The sequence below is a fragment of the Cololabis saira genome, chromosome 12, assembly GCF_033807715.1.
Source record: "Cololabis saira isolate AMF1-May2022 chromosome 12, fColSai1.1, whole genome shotgun sequence".
NCBI lineage: Eukaryota > Metazoa > Chordata > Actinopteri > Beloniformes > Belonidae > Cololabis > Cololabis saira.
Genome location: NC_084598.1, coordinates 16,122,928 through 16,141,000, shown reverse-complemented (window position 1 = coordinate 16,141,000; position 18,073 = coordinate 16,122,928). Strand labels below are relative to the sequence as shown.

The following is an 18,073-nucleotide window of genomic DNA, read 5'->3' as shown; positions in this document are numbered from 1 at the left end:
CCCACCATCAGCAGGGCAGGTGGTTCAGGTTCTGCAGATGTTCAGGTTCTGCAGGTGTGCAGGTTCTGCAGATGTTCAGGTTCTGTAGATGTTCATGTTTGTAGATGTTCAGGTTCTGCAGATGTTCAGGTTCTACAGGTGTGCAGGTTCTGCAGATGTTCAGGTTTAATAGCTTTGGAAGCTGGCGGAAACATGCCCACCGTATATCAATCAAAGCTTTTTGCTCCCGGCTCCTTCAGCCAAAATATCTGCAGAGCTGCCGTCACACGTTTCCAGCGAGATAAACCATTAAACGTGTTGACTTAACGGTGCTAACGGCCAGCAATTGGCTAAACAGACTGTCAATCAACCATATTAGGAATACATCTATTTCTTGATTTAAAACTCTCCTGACGTGGTACAGAAACTTTCACCCTCCAGAGTCATCACGGATGTGAAATCAAACAATTAAAGTTGGACATTTTAACCTCGAGGTTCATGGAGATGAACTCACCGTTGGGGCCTCTAGCGGCCAGTCGAGGAACTCAAAACTACAAACTACAAATGTAGTTCCTCATTACACTCAACCTGGATGGTCGACGCTCAGTTGTAACATCACAAATGAACTGTGATGTCATCATACCTGGACCAGGATCTGAATCTGACCAGGTTCTGTTTCCAGACCTCCGAACACACCAGAGAACCCTCCTCTTGGTTAAAGTTAGGCAAGTCCCCCTGATGGTTGAGGTTTCCATGGAGACAGTAAAGTAACCATGGTGATGAAGACTGGAGCAGGACCTCAGAATGATAGAAATACAAATGTGAGTGTGTGTGTGCGCATGTGTGTGTCTGTATGCGTACATGTTTTTATGTGGACGTGTGTGCGTGCATGTGTTTATGTGTGTGTGTGTGTGTGTGTGTGTGTGTGTGTGTACGTGCATGTGCTTGTGTGTGCGTGCGTACGTGCATGTGCTTGTGTGTGCGTGTGTTTATGTGTGTGTGTAATTGGCTGTGATAGAAAATTCTCTTTGATATTGAAGTGAAGCCGAAGACTCAAGACTTCTAACTAGTCAGAACCAACCTGCAAGAATCAGACAGAACCCTTCAGACCCAGCCTTTAAGAACCAACTGGAACCGGCCAGAACCGGTCTTTCATTTGTTTTCAACCGAAACAAGTGGAAGTGGGTGTTAACTGAACATCTGTACAACAGCAGCAGCGTTTTTAGGGCTGATGGACTGCAGCAAATTTGATTATGTGCAGATGACCTCAGTGTGATAAATGATTGTGGATCGGTCCAAACAGGTCCAGGTGTTTGTGAGGTGCACTCGCTTGCATTCATGTACCTGTTTTCAGGTGCGTTTAGATGCATTCAAGTGCATTTATGTGCAGGTGCGTTTAGGTGTTTGTGAGGTGCATTCAGAATCAGGTGCATTTATAGTTGTGTTCAGGTGCGTTCCAGTGCATTAACTCGATTCTGTTAAGATGCATTTAGATGCATTCAAGTGCATTAATGTGCCTGTGTTCCTGTTCATTTAAGTGTTTGTGTAGTGATTTCAGGTGTGTTCAGTTGTTTGAAGTGTGTTCAGGTTTATTTAGTTCAGGTGAATTTATGTGCTTATGTTAGGGTGCTTTTAGATGTGTTCGGGTGCATTCAAGTGCATTCAGTTGTTTGAAGTGTGTTCAGGTTTATTTATGTGCCTGTGCTGAGGTGCGTTCAGTGTTTGAGGTGTTTTCTGGTTGATTCATATGCCTGTGTTTAGATGTGTTCAGGTGCATTTATGGGCGTTCAGGTGTTTGTGGTACATTTAGGTGCATTTATGTGCCTGTTTTCAGGTGCATTGAGGTGTTAGAGGTGCATTTAGGTTTATTTATGTGCCTGTGCTTTGGTGCGTTCAGGTACATTCAGGTGTTTGAGGGGCTTCCAGGTTGATTCACGTGGCTGTGTTCAGATGCGTTCAGGTGCATTTATGTGTGTTAAGGTGTTCGAGGTGCGTTCAGGTGCATTTATATGCGTTCAAGTGTTCGTGGTGCGTTCAGGTGCATTCATGTGCGTTCAGGTGTTCGTGGTGTGTTCAGGTGCATTTATGGGCCTGATTTCATGTACAATCAGGTTTATTCACGTGTCTGTGTTCCGGTTGAGTTCAGGTGCGGTTAGGTATGTTTGCGTGTGTGTTTACTTGTTTGCTTTTGTGTTTGTATTTGCGTGTTTTTAAGTGTCTGTTTGTTTACATGTCTGTTTGTGTGTGTACAGTAAGTATGTGTGTGTGTGTGTGTGTTTCATAAAGTCGGAAGTTCTGTCTGTGTGACACAATGAGCTGCTTTTACTGCCCCACTGTTTCCATTTCCTCCCTCCGACGGCCTCTTCTTTCTTCTTCCTCCCTCCCTTCTGTCCTTCTGTCCCTGTGTTTGTCTGTTCGCCTTAATTATGTAATATTTTTTTGGATGCACGAGCTCCCATCTCCATAGAGACTTTGGACACGGTTCAGAACTTGACAGAAATGATTAGTAAATAATGAGATGATGGCTGATGATGACGAACAGACTTGAGAAAGAGGTCTGTAGGATGGAGGACATGTGTCTTTAGGACAGAGCTCTTTAGGACGAAGGGAAATGTTTTACCAGCACCATCTAAATCTGCTGGAGTAGTAGTAGTAGTAGTAGTAGTAGTAGTAGTAGTAGCAGTAGCAGCAGTAGTTGTAGTAGTAGAAGAATTAGTAGTAGCAGTAGTAGTAGTAGCAGCAGCAACAGTAGTAGTAGCAGTAGTAATAGCAGCAATAACAGTAGTAGTAGTAGTAGCAGTAGAAGAATTAGTAGTAGTAGCAGTAGTAGTAGCAGCAGCAACAGTAGTAGTAGTATCAGTAGTTGTAGTAGTAGAAGAATTAGTAGTTGCAGTAGTAATAGCAGTAGCAGCAGTAACAGTAGCAGTAGTAGAAACATTTGTAGTAGTAGCAGTAGTAGCAGAATTAGTAGTAGCAGTAGGAGCAGTAGTAGTAGCAGAATTAGTAATAAGAAGCCCCCAAGAACCACATTAAAGCTATTCTATGTAGTAACACCACTTCTGGCCACATGGGGACAAAACACATGTGAGTTCCTGACATAAGACAGAACAAAGTGCACCTCTAGTGGGAAAAAGTGGTGTTACAAGCAAGCGCCAACCATCTAACTTCTGAATGAGGGAATAAGATTGTTTGCAGTTCTCGACTGGCCACTGTAGACTGGAAGCAGAAATTAGTCCGTCTCCTTTGACCTCCAGGTTAAAATGTCCAACTTTGGAGCAGAAATAAACATATTTACAGTCTATTTCAAAACAATTGTTTGATTTCACATCCATGACAACTCTGAGGGAGGGGTATTCTTTGTGCCTGTATGTGTTTGATGGAAGTGGACACCTGATGTTTCAGACGGAGGTGGTGGAGACGTTCTTACCCCAGCTGCAGTCTGTCTGTCAACTTCCTGCTGCTTTAAATGGGACGCCGTCCCTTTAAATGACTGCTCTTAGTTCACATTACAGTCAAGGAATAACTGGGTGTCAGTGCATACCACCCACAGTCTGACACCAGAGTGTGTGTGTGTGTGTGTGTGTGTGTGTGTGTGTGTGTGTGTGTGTGTGTGTGTGTGTGTGTGTGTGTGTGTGTGTGTGTGTGTGTGTGTGTGTGTGTGTGTATAATTGGTGTCTTGGAGTGCAGCTGTCTCCATTCACCAGCTTCTGTTACACCCACAACTTGGAGCTACACACACATTTGTAGAGACATTTTATTTCCTTTTGTCTCCTCTTTTTTTGTTTCATTTGTTAACAAACATTACTTCTGCAACACATTTCAACAACAGAACACCCGCAAGGTTCTATTCTTGGCCAACTTCTTTTTTCGATATATATGTTGCCACTTGGGTCTATTATAGCCAGACATAACTCATCATTTCATTGTTATGCAGATGATCTACAGATCTATCTGCCACTGAAGCCAGACTAGTGCACAAAGCTCCCTGCTGGAATGTATTACTGACATCAAGCAGTGGTTGGCACACACCATTTCTTACATTTAAATGAGGACAAAACGGAGTGCATTTTGTTTGGAGACACCGTGACGGCTGACTTTAGCGCTTTGTCCAGATCTTTCAGTCCCAAAGTTAGAGACCTGGGAGTGATTTTTGATAGCTTTTTAAAAGTTGACCGACAAGTGGACAATGTTGTGAAGACACATTTTTATCAGTTACGTCTTTTAGCCAAAGTAAAAACATTTTTGAGCCGTCACGATATGGAGAGAGCTGTCCACGCTCTAGTCAGCTCCAGATTGGACTATTGCAATGCACTTTATGTTGGCATCGCCCAATCTTCTTTTAGCCGTCTTCAGCTAGTACAAAATGCAGCTGCCCGTCTTTTAACAAACACACTCAGACGAGAGCATATCACCCCGGTCCTCTATTCCCTTCACTGGCTGCCTGTTCGTTTTAGAGTTGATTTTAAACTTTTAATGTTTGTTTTTAAAGCTCTGAACGGCCTTGCCCCTCCTTATTTATCAGAGCTTTTAAGGGTGCGTGAGCATGCAGAGCTCTGAGATCCTCCAACCAACGTTTGTTGGAAGTGCCCAGGTCAGTTGCCCGGCCCCAGGCTCTGGAATAAGCTCCCCTGTGAGTTACGTGCGATCTCTGACCTGGCCCTTTTTAAATCTAAAATTAAAACTTATTTATTCAGGGTGGCTTTTAATACCCAGTAGTGTGGCGACACTTTTTTTTTTTTTTATACTTGATGTTTTATATGTTCATATGTTTTATTCTTGTTTTATTTTGCTGATTGTATGTTTATCATGTAAAGCACTTTGGTTCACCTGTAGGTCGATGTAAGGTGCTATATAAATAGTACATTTATATTTACATTTAACAGTTTAGATGCTAGTAGTGCTTCGTAACACTAAACTGAAACCAGGTCTAGTAGAACTGGAAGCAGGACTAGCCAGGACCCTTGATATCTCAGTTACTGTAGTGTAGTATGATGAGTGACAGGCCGGTCACATGGTGACCATAGGCCTAGCCAGCCCATGGTCAACTGTGAAGGGGACCTGATCAGAAGACTTATCTGCTGCAACAAGTACAAGCTGATGATCACCATCCAGTTCACCGAAGGTCCGCACTAACGACAGTTAGCTGTTTCACAGCATTGCCTGCAATGCCTGATGAGGTGCATAAAACTTCGCCCATCCTTTTGTCCCGGATGTGAAATTAGAGAGACCAAAACTGTTTTCCTTACCAGACTATAAACATGTTTATTTCTGCTGTAAAGCTGAACATTTTATCCTGGAGGTCAGTGGATCCAGACTAGGGATGTCCCTAACAGGTTTTTTTGGCCCTGATCCGATTCCGAGTCATTTGATTTTGAGTATCTGCCGATACCGAGTCCTGATCCGATACTTTCGTAACACATAAAAAAAATGAACAAATGCAAAATAAACAGATCCAGGTTGTCCCCTATTGTTTTTTTATTCACCTTATTTGATCATTTAGCACTTACAGTAAACAGTACAGTTCTCTTTGAGGTAGCTTGAACCATCAAGTGATAATAGTGCAACTATTAACTAGTAAAATGTTGCAAATTTAAACATAAATTTGAATTAAATAAAAACAGCAGCTCAACTTAAAATACCCAGCAGGCAGCAACCGTGTCATGAAGTAAGGCCAGTAATGCGCTCTTTAGACCGTACTCTTACTTCTTACCATTTGTGTTCAAAGTGACCTACAATCTTCCTCGCGGTAGTCGGGTGTCCATCACGCTGCGTTGAGAAAGCAAGCCCTCGTGCAAAGTTGGCAAGAATGCGCGACGCAGCCAGTGGCGTTTTTCTGAACACTCAGCTGAGGAAGACTACACAGTTTTTGGCTCAGTTTTCAATCACCGTTGTAACTTAACTTTTATTTATTTACCTCCGCTGTAACATAGCTGTGCGCATGCGCAGATCACCACAAACTTTATTGAACTCACTTCACGTGATACAGCCCACACAACCGCACCCCCACCTCACCCATAGCTTTCTTCATATTAGCAGCGTTGTCGGGCAAACTTACGTGGATCAGTTGCTTGTTGATACACCAGCTGTTTAGCATTTTTTCCATCAATCAAAATATCTTATAAAAATAATGAGAACAAAATATATATCCAATCCCTGATCGGGTTGCAACATCCGATTTCTATCAAGTCTGAGACAACTTTATCAGACCTAATTTCCAATCATGTGATCGGATCGGGACATGCCTAATACAGACCCTAGTGGTCAGTAGAGTAACTGCAGGTCTGGATCCAGATCCTATTGGTCAGTAGAAGAGGTGTAGCCCGTTGAGACGTCTTCTCCTGGAAGGGTTCTCTTTCTCACTGTAGGACATAGTAAAAGTTTGTAAATGGTTTTAGAATCCTTCTCAGATTGATGTACTGCAGTAGTTGCTTATCTGAGACCATGGCTGATGTCTTTCCCTCTTGTCATTGTGTTAATAGACAATTCATATTCCAGACCAGCAAACTGGTAAATATTCTGCTTTATTAGTATCTCTGAACACCTGCTGAGGATCAGCTGATCAATGAGGATGATCAGCTGATCAATGAGGATGATCAGCTGATCAATGAGGATGATCAGCTGATCAATGAGGATGATCAGCTGATCAATGAGGATGATCAGCTGATCAATGAGGATGATCAATAGCTACTTGCTGAAACCTCCTCTCTGAAACTTCAGGGTCCTTTTGGTCTGTTTTCATATTTGGTTTTGCATGCACACAAAGACTAACTTCTTGTCCGGGACTGTCCAGCTCAGTCCTGATGTGTGTAGAAGGTTCCCCACATCTGTGTCCACACGCATGTTCCCGTGAACACATAAAAAGGAAGTAGCTATTATGACGAGGACGGACAGCCGCTGGCTTGGACCATCGATCATTGGCTGCTGTGATTGATGGCCTGTGCTCCGCAAGGCTCATTAACTCGTTATTCACTCCGGAAGTGACTGATCACGTGACCTCAGAGCTGACCTTGATGGCAGTTGGCTGACGAGAGGTCAGTAAAGGAGCGGTCCACTAAAGACTCCGACGACGTCTGTCATGAGCACACCTGGTTCCGTCTGCGCTGGTTCCCCTACCTCCGTCCAATCAGCTGTCAGTGATGTTAGCAGGAGCTTTGGCATGTGCTCCACGAGAACCTTTGGTCTGCTCAGATGGTTTTAGTTCTGCTCATCCACTGCAGGACAACCATCTCTGACCACAATCCCAATGATGTTGGCGACATATTTTCTTCCCAACAGAACACAAACAACAGATGATGTTTACGTACTGTTGGGAGTGAAGTGTGGCTCTGTGAGATCTGAAAACCACATCATCACATAAGTGAGCGGAGGTCCTCTCGTCCTCAACACACACCTCCAGAAGACCTGGACACGCCCCCTGTGATGTCACCCACAGGTTCCTGAACAGTGGCTTCGAAGCCTCCTCCCTCGAACAGGATACAGCACAATGTTAAAAACCGACTCCGCCCACCCCCATTTATTGCAAAAATTGGTGGAACCAGCAGACCTGGAGGCTGGCTGGAACCTGCCCACCTTAAACCCGCCGTCCAGTTGGCATGGACGTGAAATCTGTTGATTCCAAAACAGGTTTCTGAACTACACTGTAAATATGTCATGTTCTGCTGTAAGTTGGACATTTTAACAGATTGACTCGGTTTTGTACCAGCACCCCAGTGGTGAGAGGATTTAAGGAACAGGAACCTAGTCTTTATCAGACCCAGGACTAACGAGACCTCACAGTCTGATCTGATCTGGTTTATGCCAATCTGGTGTCCATTGTGGTTTGATGTGTTTGTGTCTGGTCCTGGTTTGAGCTCTATTGGTCCTGGTTTCAGCAGGTCTTGGGATCAGTCTTCAGAGGATATCAGATCCTGAAACCTGAGGTGTATTTTCACAATTCATGATCCAATCCAATTACACCAAACCTTCAGGGAGCTCAGGTCCCTGGGACCCCTGGGTTTTGGTGTCTGCAGAAACCGGGGTCCAGGATTTGGACATCCCGGGTTCAGCACCTGTTTTTTTGTGATAAAATGTGATATGAAATTAATATATTAATTTATCAGTGGAATTTATTTGTGGTCCCGTCTGTTTACAGCTGACCAGAGCTGAATGAGAACCTGGACCAAGCTCGATCGGCCTGTTTGCAGTCCCTCAGTAAACGTCTTCCGATGAGGAAAGTTCCTCCTCTTCCTCACGCTTCAGCATTGTCGCCGCAATAGGAACTCACCTCCACAGGTCTGTCAAAACTCTCTTTCTTGTAGATGCTTCCTGGTTACCATGGCACCCTGTGAGCTCACAACCACCATACAGGAGCTGATGATCTCACTGTGATGTCATTATTGGTGCATGTCATACTGATGTTAAGAGTTGTTTTCAGTTTCTGCTAGGACTTGCTTGAAGAAGTGTAGGAGTTCTCTGATCAGTGGAGAATGGAGAGAGCAGATTCAATTTCACAAAACTTTATTTATTTAGTGTAATGCACTAAAAAGCTAAGATAGCTGTATGTTAGCGACATGTTAGCAGTATGTTAGCAGTATTTTAGCGACATGTTAGCAGTATGTTACTGATATATTAGCAGTATGTTCGCGACATGTTAGCAGTATGTTACTGACATATTAGCATCATGTTAGCGACATGTTAGCAGTATGTTACTGATATATTAGCATCATGTTAGCGACATGTTAGCAATATGTTACCAACATGTTGGCAGTATGTTAGCGATGTATTAACAGTATGTTAGCCACACATTAGCAGTATGTTACCGACATGTTAGCTGTATGTTCGGGCCGCTCGGTGGCGCAGTGGGTTAAGCAGCGGCTCATATACTGAGGCTACAGTCCTCCTCCTGCAGCGGTTGCAGGTTCGAATCCCGGCCTGCGCACCTTTGCTGTGTGTCGTCCCCATTCTCTCTCTACCCCTTTCCAGTCTGCATCTTCAATAAAGGGCCACTAGAGCCCAAAAAATCTTAAAAAAAAAAAAAAAAAAAAATAAATATGTTAGCTGTATGTTAGCGGTACAGACATGTTAGCGGTATGTTACTAACATGTGGGCGATATGTTACTTACACGTTAGCAGAATGTTAGCGGCGTGTTAGCAGTATGTTAGCGACGTATTAGCAGTATGTTACCAACACATTAGCGGTATGTTACTGACATGTGAGCGGTAGTTTCAGACATGTTAGCCGTATGTTACTGACATGTTAGCAGTATGTTACCGATGTGTTAGCAGTATGTTACCAACACATTAGCGGTATGTTACTGACATGTTACTTGACATGATATATGAGCGGTAGTTTCAGACATGTTAGCCGTATATTACTGACATGTTAGCGACGTGTTAGCAGTATGTTAGCGTCGTATTAGCAGTATGTTTTTTCTTTTTTTATTATTCTTTTCTTTCCTTTCTACCCATTCTCTAACTCACACAGAAGTCCAGCATTTTGAACAAAAAATATAATTTTTTAATGAATTTTGGTCATTTCCAGGCTTGTACTTTAATGAACTCCTAGAGATTTGATCGGATTGGCTCAAAACTTTGTTTGTACAATCTAGACACATGGCCGACGCTAAATTGCGAAGCGTTTAAGTTTTTACCAGAGGGTTTGACCGTAATGATGCGGCGAAGTTTGAGGTCATTTTGAAGACTCGCCATGAAACACCAATTGGCTGTAACTCAGCAATACATGATTTGATCTGTTCCACAACTAATGTGGATGATTGTAGACTGAGCCTGAAGACATCTATGGTGGAATATTCAGGATCGGTTGTAGCAACACCTGTTGGCAAGAGGAAATGTCTTGTCTTCTACTATGCATCTGTGCTCCAAGCGAGATGGGCTGAGACATCTCAAACCTGGTCAAACAGTAGTTAAGACATTGATGATGACTGACAGTGAAAACTGTAACGTTTCATCAAAGGGCGTCGCCGTGAGAGGGAGGCAAAGTTTGGTCCTCACCATGAACATAAAAGTTGCACATACTTTGTTCAATCCAACCCAAAATCTGTACATTTAATCAGGGTTCCATTCTTAACAAGTGGATATGACTATCTTGGATGAACTCCATAGCTCCACCTTTTGGTCGGGTATAAATTTTTCATCACATTATGGGCTCTATTTCTTGCTTCGTTCATCCAATCACAATGAAATCCGCATATTTTATTGTCATTATTAGTAGTACGTTAACAACATGTTAGAGGTATGTTACCGACATGTGAGCGGTATGTTACTGACATGTGAGCGGTATGTTACTGACATGTGAGCGGTATGTTTCTGACATGTGAGCGGTATGTTTCTGACATGTGAGCGGTATGTTACTGACATGTGAGCGGTATGTTACTGACATGTGAGCGGTATGTTACTGACATGTTAGCAGTATGTTACTGACATGTGAGCGGTATGTTACTGACATGTTAGCAGTATGTTACTGACATGTGAGTGGTATGTTACTGACATGTGAGCGGTATGTTACTGACATGTTAGCAGTATGTTACTGACATGTGAGCGGTATGTTACTGACATGTTAGCAGTATGTTAGTAACATACCACTCATGTAACCAACATGCCAGCACTCAAGAACACTTCACAACAAACAAATAAAACAACAATGGATAATATCAGGTAGGAATGGGCGATATTTTACCGTTCACGATATACCGTCAAAAAGATTCCCCACGGTAAGAATTTGTCATCTTGCGGTTAAAAACGATAAATTCCTGTTGATGACGTTTTTGTGTAAAGCCGGATTAATGGTGATTCTGCGTTAAATCGACAGGAAGGAAGGAAGGAAGGAAGGAAGGAAGGAAGGAAGGAAGGAAGGAAGGAAGGAAGGAAGGAAGGAAGGAAGGAAGGAAGGAAGGAAGGAAGGAAGGAAGGAAGGAAGGAAGGAAGGAAGGAAGGAAGGAAGGAAGGAAGGAAGGAAGATGCAGTACAGGTGTACTCATTTAATTGGTTTTTATTAATTCAATTTAATTGGGGTAGTTTAGTAGCATTTAGTATTCTTTTAGAGCAGTGTTTTCGGGGCTCCAAAGACTGAATGTCGTGATAGATTTATTGTTACAAAGGTGGAGTTGAATTGGTATTTTTTTTATCGTCATTTTTATCATTATCGGGATAAATGCCAGAAATTATTGTGATACATTTTTTAGTCCATACCGCCCATCCCTAATATCAGGATATAGTAAAAAAAATGAAGAACACTGTAGGTGGAGATTCAGTAGGCAGGTAGGTCTTAAACAGGTGAGTCTACTGTCTGGATTTAAAGATGGGAAGAGAGTCCATAGGATGGCCGGTGGTTAGTAGTTCCAGAGTTTGGGGGCAGAGCTGTCCATGGTGCTGAGTTCGATGGAGGAAGATGATCCAGTGGGGCGGGCCGGAGTGGCGATCAGGAGGTGGTCAGACCGATAAGGTGGGGCGGGTTTATGGATGGCCTTTAAGGTGAACAGGAGTTTGTAGTTGAGTTTTTGGTAGACTGGGAACCAGGGGAGCTGCTGCAGGGTGGGGGTGATATGATGGAATGGTGGGGTTCTTGTTATGATCCGGGCAGCAGAGTTAGGAACCAGTTGGAGGTTGTGGAGGAACCTCTCGGGGAGACCAAAGAGGAGAGAGTTGCAGTAATCGATGCAGGAGGTGACAAGACAGTGGACAAGGATGGAAGCAGTGTGGACAGTGAAGGAGGGGCGGAGTCAGTTTATGTTATGAAGTCGGAAGTTAGCAGACCGGATGGTGATGTTGATATGGGAGTGGAAGGACAGTTGAAACATGACAGTAAATTCAGACCTGTTTTGTGACTCGTTCAGGTCTTTCAGTGTCTTTCATCACTGCAGGATGGCGGGTTGTGTGACCAGCGATCAGGTGATGGTCATGATGCTTCAGTAAACAAATCTCTCTCACACACACACACACACACACACACACACACACACACACACACACACACACACACACACACACACACACACACACACACACACACACACACACACACACATACACATACGCACTTATGCATCCCAACATGTTTCCTCCCAATTACTGCGCCTCACCTTTCACCCCCCCCCCCATCCATCACTCTGCTTGTTTGGTTCGTCTCAACGCTTTTCACGCTCTCTAACCCCGCCCCTCCCCCTACTCCCCCTACAACCCCCCATCTCCCCCGTTGGAGCCTCTTCACTCGTCCTTCATCCTTTGTTTCTGCAGGAAAACTTCACACACCTGAAGCACAGACAGCAGACACACACCACACCCAAAAAGATTCAGACAATGTCAGAATAAAAATAAATGTAGACAAAATGGGAAGGCAGCCCCGCCCCCCGGGCTAGAGGATGCTCTCTTTTGTTTGTGAAACCACATTCTGTGTGTGTTTCAGATCTGATCTCAGATCAGAGTCGAATCTGCAGAACCAAACAACTTTAACCACGAAACGTGGCTGAATGCTCCACAGGTGGAAGACAGATTTGATCATGATGCGAACAGAACTCCATTCATGGGACAGTTTGATGTGGGTCTTCCTGTTGGTTTCCTTGTTGGACATACCCAAAATAAAATCAAAAACATGTCCCCACGGAGGCGTCCAGGAGACATCCTAACCAGATTAACCTGGTTCCTCTGGAGGTGGAGCAGCAGTGACTCCGAGTCTCTCCTATCTCTGAGGGAGAGTCCAGCCCCCCTGCAGAAGAACCTCATCCATCTGGTTCTGTCAGTCACTACCCACAGTTCCTTAGGTGAGGGGAGGGACGTGGATCCACCAGTGAACAGAGTCCCGGGTCTGTCTTCACCACAACAGATCAGAACAGAGTCCACATGACTACAGATCCTGGTCCTCATCATCGGTCATCTCCATCTCTAACATCCTCTCTCATAGACTTCAACGCAGAACCTTGACAGGAACACGGCGGCGTTGAGCAGACGGTGTTCTCGTTGCATTGATGAGGACCCTATGAAGGATTCAAGAGTAATTCGGTGTCATTCAGTACTCAAAGATCTGGCATCAGACGCAGTATGAGGGCGTCTCCAGCAGTCATTGGGGTCTCCGTCCTTCCTTTGTTTCTCCTCCAGCGAGTTCTCGCATCACGACATCATGACGTCAACTGTGGGTTTAGACAGAATGACGTGGCGTTCATGCAGAAACATGAACACCAGCTGGACTCCCAAACTCAACCTTCAGGTTCAACCAGAACCAGAACCAAGACCTGGTTCCAGCCCGGACCCTGAGCTGGGTGTGGAAGATTCCACCCTGGGTCGACCAGAAAGACAGAGACACAAAGAGACAAATGTATGTAAACAGAAACAGTGTGTGTGTGTGTGTGTGTGTGTGTGTGTGTGTGTGTGTGTGTGTGTGTGTGTGTGTGTGTGTGTGTGTGTGTGTGTGTGTGTGTGTGTGTGTGTGTGTGTGTGATTAATATAACATGAGTCTCCTGATGAGAGGTGGACAAACAGTCCCAGCTGAGCTCCTACACACACATGCGTGTTTGACCAGCTCTGTGTGTGTGTGTGTGTGTGTGTGTGTGTGTGTGTGTGTGTGTGTGTGTGTGTGTGTGTGTGTGTGTGTGTGTGTGTTCATAGATAAGATGATTTTGATAACACACACTAAGACACTCTTCACGTCACATTAAACATTCTGTGGTTGCTATGACGACCCAAACACGCTGCGATGCCCCACTGTGACCCGTCAGCTGTTAACCAACTAGACAACCTGCAGGAACACACAGAGCTGATCAGGACGGACCAGGACTCACCCGGGCCGATCGGGACCGACTGGGTTTGGGGATGGACTGAAAGGACGTTTTCAGAGCTGCTACTGAAAATTAGTGTTTAGGTATAGTGTAAATTTGTAGCTCTTTTATTTATAAATATATATATATATATATATATATATATATATATATATTTATTAGGGCTGGGGCTCGATTAAAAAAATTAATCAAATTAATTACAGGCTTTGTAATTAATTAATTGCAATTAATCGCAATTTGATCGCATATCAATTTTAGACCTGAGAACAATGAGATTTCCTTTTTTTGTTTGTTTCAAATTGATTTTTGTATACGAGTGAATGATTGACTAGTGAAAACATATGTTCAATTTATGAAACAGTTTATTTTTTATCAAGGTGGTGCTTCACCAAGAACAAATCAGTGCAATTTGCTATAAAGTGCAGTAAATGAAATATATGCAGTATGCACATTGAATGAGACAGGTAGCCTATAGTCAAGGACCTTCTGTAAACAACACTTAAATATAACAAAATACTTTCAACTGTTTCAAGTACATTCCAGAACATGGAAACACATTAGAAAACAGAGCACGCTTCCATCTATCCGTTTTTTAAAACAAAATTTCCCATCCACGGGACCAACAAGACCCTTTTTGTCTGCGACTTCATTCATCTCAACAACTTAGCTTGTGTTATGACGACGGCCGCACTTCACCGTAACAGTCAATGCACGTTGGTTGCAGAACCTTAAGAGAGAGAGTTGTAAAACGCTTTGATCTCGCCACGGAGCTTACAATGGGAGTCGACGTAAGTGTCATAACTCTCTTGGTGCGTCCGAAATGCCATACTAAAAAGTATATACTAAAAAGTATACTTAAGTTCGGCACACTTTTGAGTAAATATCAGTAAATATCAGTAAATATCATTAGGGTGGAAGTATGCGATTTCGGATGCAGCCTCTCTCTCAAGGGTCTGGTTGGTTGGTGCGCCGTCCGTGTGAAAGTCGTCCGGTGAGAAACGTTCCGAGGGGGAAAAACTAATGCGATTAAAATGCGCTATTTTTTCTAGCGCGCTGTTTTTTCTGTAATTAATTAATCGAAATGAACGCGCTAAAGTCCCAGCCTTAATATATATATATATATATATATATATATATATATATATATATATATATATATATATATATATATATAAACAAAAGCAACCAAGATAACTGTAGAAGCCACCTGTCAGTAAGCCACACCCCTCTAACAGACTAACAGCTCAGATGAAAAAGCATACACTGTGGAACTGGCTTTTCAAAGTTGTAGCGGCTAAGCGGCCAAGTTTGTTTTTCTTCCGGTAAACGTAATTTCCGGTTGACGTAATTTCCGGTCCGCCCCTCTATCCAATCAGAGCACTTCCCAACCCCCAGACCTTAAGCGGAATTGGATAAAGCCGATCAAACGTGTTTTCCATGTAAACCTCAATTTGGAATTACTATTTCTGTTAGGCTCACTCGAGAACAGAAACAGCCAAATGTGCCAGGGACCCCAAAAGCAAAGACACTGAGACTGAAGTTGCAAAACAAAGGATTTAATGAATAAACTCAATCCGGGGGAGGTGGGTGGAACGGTGGAGCAGGGAGACACTGGATTGACTGGAGGGAGCCTGGAACACAAGGAAAGAACAGTTAGAACCAAAAATAGCAGATCCACAAAATCTCACAAACACCAGAGCCTAAACTTTCTGCTGCAGGTACTTGCCACAGAAGTCAACGTCTAAGCGCCGGGTGTCGTCTCTCAGCAGCTTATGTAGGCAGCCCTTGATTCTGATGGTGGAGCAGCTGGGCTGATTGGAATCAGCCACAGCTGTGCTGGCTGCTGGCTGAGGGGCTCGTGGCACAACAGTACCCCCCCCCTGAGGGGAGGCACCGGACGACCGACCCGGAGCACCCGGATTGTCCCGGTAGAAGTCGTCCAACAGGGAAGGGTCTGCAAGGTAGGACCGGGGCACCCAGATACGGTCTTCAGGGCCAAAGCCCTCCCAGTCCACCAAGTACTGGAAACCCCGTCCCCTACGACGAACAGCGAGCAGCTTCCGAACCGTCCAAACAGGGTCACCATCTGCTAGGACCCGAGGGGGCGGAGGAGCAGACGCAGGGGGAGACAGAGTGCTGGTGGCTACTGGCTTAAGCTGGGACACATGGAACACAGGATGAACCTTGAGAGCGGGAGGGAGATCCAAACGGACCGCAACAGGGCTGATTATGCGGCTCACCGTGTATGGACCAACAAAACGGGGATTCAGCTTGCGAGTAGACGTCTGGGACGTCTGGAGGGGTAGGTCCCGGGCCAACAGCCAAACCTTCTGGCCAGGCTGGTAGAGGGGGGCACGCACTCTCCGCCGGTTTGCACCACGCTGAGCACGCACAGAAGCGCGGAATAGCGCAGCTCGGGCAGTCTTCCAGATGCGACGACACCGGCGGAGGTGTGCCCTGGTGGACGGTACAGCCACCTCCAGCTCTTGTTGGGGAAACAGAGGGGGTTGATAACCCAGCGAGCACTGAAAAGGTGACATCCCGGTGGCAGAGCAAACCATGGTGTTGAGGGAATACTCCACCCAAGGGAGGTACTTGGCCCAGGAAGCGGGGTTGTTGGAGGCAACGCAGCGAAGGGCTGCCTCGACTGCCTGGTTGGCACGCTCTGCCTGCCCGTTAGACTGCGGGTGGTACCCAGAGGAGAGGCTGGCTGTGGCTCCAATTCCCTTGCAAAAGGCCTGCCACACCTTGGAGACGAACTGGGGACCACGGTCAGACACGATGTCGGAAGGAATTCCGTGAAGGCGGACGACATGGAGTTCGAGGAGGTCAGCGGTTTCCGCAGCAGAAGGGAGTTTGGGGAGAGGAACAAAGTGGGCTGACTTTGAGAACCGGTCGACCACGGTCAGGATGGTGTCACAGCCCTGAGACACAGGGAGCCCCGTCACGAAGTCCATGGCTATGTGAGACCATGGCCGACTAGGAATGGGAAGGGGTTGCAGAAGGCCTGCCGGAGGACGATGGGAAGCCTTACTCCGAGCACAGATGGTGCAGGCGGCTACAAACTCCCTGACATCCCTCTTAAGGGTTGGCCACCAGAACCTCTGGCTGATGAAGGTCGCTGTCCGGCGCTCCCCGGGGTGACAGGCCACCCGACTAGAGTGACCCCACTCCAACACCTGAGGCCGGACTGCGTCAGGAACAAACTGCCTGTCCGGAGGACCATTACCCGGGTCCGGCTGGGCCTGTAAGGCCTCTCTTACCACGGAGTCGATGGCCCAGGTGACAACACCTACTACCTGGGCAGGCGGAAGGATGGTGTCAGAACTCTCTTGGACAGTAGGGTTTTCGACAGAGAACTGACGGGAAAGCGCATCAGCCTTGACATTCTTGGAGCCCGGGCGGTAAGTGAGTGTAAAATCAAAACGGCTTAGGAAAAGGGCCCACCGGGCCTGTCTGGAGTTCAGCCTCTTCGCCGTCCGCAAATAGGTCAGATTTTTGTGGTCCGACCACACGACGAACGGCAGCTTCGCTCCCTCCAACCAGTGTCTCCATTCCTTCAGCGCGTCATGGACCGCGAGCAACTCCTTGTTACCCACGTCGTAATTCCTCTCAGCAGGCGCATAGCTCCTAGAGAAATAGGCGCACGGATGCATCCTTTGGTCCTCCTCCGACCGCTGGGAAAGAACGGCTCCGATACCTGAATCCGAAGCATCCACCTCCACAATGAACTGTCTCGCAGGATCTGGGTGGATGAGCACAGGTGCCGTAGAGAACAGGCCCTTGAGCTTGGAGAAGGCTGCCTCGGCTTCGGGTGTCCAGGAAAAGGGGCGTGAGATGGAGGTCAGAGCATTGAGAGGGGCAGCGATCTGACTGAATCCCCTGATAAAGCGCCGAACAAATCCGGTGAAACCCAGGAAGCGTCTCAGATGAGTCCGGTCGGTGGGACGCGGCCACTCCTCCACTGCCCTGACCTTGGCTGGATCAGCACGCATCTGTCCAGCTTCGACTACGTTGCCAAGGTATGTCACAGAGTTCGCGTGGAAAACACACTTTTCGGCCTTGACAAAGAGGCGGTTCTCCAACAGCCGCTGGAGAACTAGACGAACATGCTGGTGGTGGTCTTCCGAGGACCTGGAGAAGATGAGAATGTCATCCAGGTAAACCACCACAAAGATGTTGAGCATGTCTCTTAGAACATCATTCACGAGGGCTTGGAAGACTGCCGGGGCATTGCAGAGACCAAAAGGCATAACCAGGTACTCAAAATGGCCGAGATGGGTGTTGAAAGCCGTCTTCCATTCGTCGCCCTCCCTGATGCGGACTAA

At 45.7% G+C, this 18,073-nt stretch overlaps 1 protein-coding gene across 1 annotated transcript in view; it reads left to right on the top strand.

Annotated features, from left to right (window-relative positions):
• The window catches only part of plxnb3 (plexin B3), an 88,274-nt gene that overhangs the window by 12,295 nt on the left and 57,906 nt on the right, over positions 1 to 18,073 (top strand). The window contains exon 2 of the mRNA XM_061735716.1: positions 8,111 to 8,250. The gene's annotated coding sequence lies outside the window, so the exon portion shown is untranslated. The remainder of the gene's footprint in view (positions 1 to 8,110; positions 8,251 to 18,073) is intronic.